Raw genomic sequence first — 1,280 nt, 5'->3', positions numbered from 1 at the left:
CTGCATTAAGGCATCACCTTTCCTCCATTGTCCAATCACATTAATCATTTTCTTTTAAAGCATCACCAGAAGCACATTTAACTTCTACATTTCTAGCAACATCCCGTTAGTGCCATATATGTTCTTTAAGATGAGATATACATTTTCTATAGCTCTCCTACCTTCCTTCTGAGCTACTATCATAATTGTCTTTTATGTCCCTCGTGTGCCACTAGTCCCTTCAAGACAATATGGGCTTTGATCATTTCCAGTGTCTGTATGGGTTTCTGGGACCAGGTGAGGTGTAGTCCCTGGGGATGCTTCCTGGTGGAGTGTGTGGTGCTGCAAGTGCGCCATAGAGAAAAGATTGTCACCCCTTTGGGCTCAGCATATCTTGGTTGCTTGACTCAACAGGGCCAAGTGAGACCAGGGGATGATGTATCTGTTCTGTGAGGACTATACTTTGCAGCGCTATGCTCTGAACTGTATCACTGTGTAGAGGAGCAGGTTGGCTTGAGCACTGATGAACTTAGTCTGCTTTATTGGTCAGGTTTGTGAATCTTATGTCAGGGATGAAGACAAAGTTTGTCATGCTTCCCCTCAAGTTCCTGGCTCAAGAGATGAACGTTGATGATTGAATTGTTGAACTTGTCATGAGTTGACCCAGCAGAAAATGCCCCATGTAAATGACTATTGCAGAGGCTGCTACTCTGTTTGAATTGACAGAAGACCAGGCGATGCCATCAGCTGGAAATCAACCTGAGACAGTATCGGGAATTGGAGGAGGACAAGGAAGAGGCAGATGAAGAGGGCCAAGAGGAAGGTAAGAATATTGCTGATGGCATCACAGATTAGAGCCTCAGGAAGCTGTAGAGGGCAAAGTTGGATGTTAGGGTTTATGAAGACAGCAAAGAAGGCGATTCACATTGTGAAAAGATTCTGATGCATATGAGGGAGTACCCCTTAATTTTTTTTTTAATGAAACAACCTTATCACCTTCAAAGTACTCTCCATTATACTTAATACATTTGTCAAAAAAAGGAAATAGAGGAAAGAGCTAGGAGGCAAAGGGCATTTATAGAGGTCCGAATAAAGGCATGTACATATGTAAATATATTTATATATGAGGATAGGGAAATAGATCTATGTGCATAGATTTATAGGTTTAGTATTAAGGTAGCTGATAGACATTGGGCCTCCACTCAAGTAGTCCCTCAATGCAAAAATACTTTGTTCTATTAAACTGGCATTCCATGATGCTCACCTTCCCAACACTATCACTGAAGACAAATGTGTGCATA

This window comes from Echinops telfairi, unplaced genomic scaffold, assembly GCF_000313985.2.
Source record: "Echinops telfairi isolate 266 unplaced genomic scaffold, ASM31398v2 ScPeMD7_7469;HRSCAF=8507_1, whole genome shotgun sequence".
Taxonomy (NCBI): domain Eukaryota; kingdom Metazoa; phylum Chordata; class Mammalia; order Afrosoricida; family Tenrecidae; genus Echinops; species Echinops telfairi.
This window is presented reverse-complemented; position numbering follows the sequence as displayed.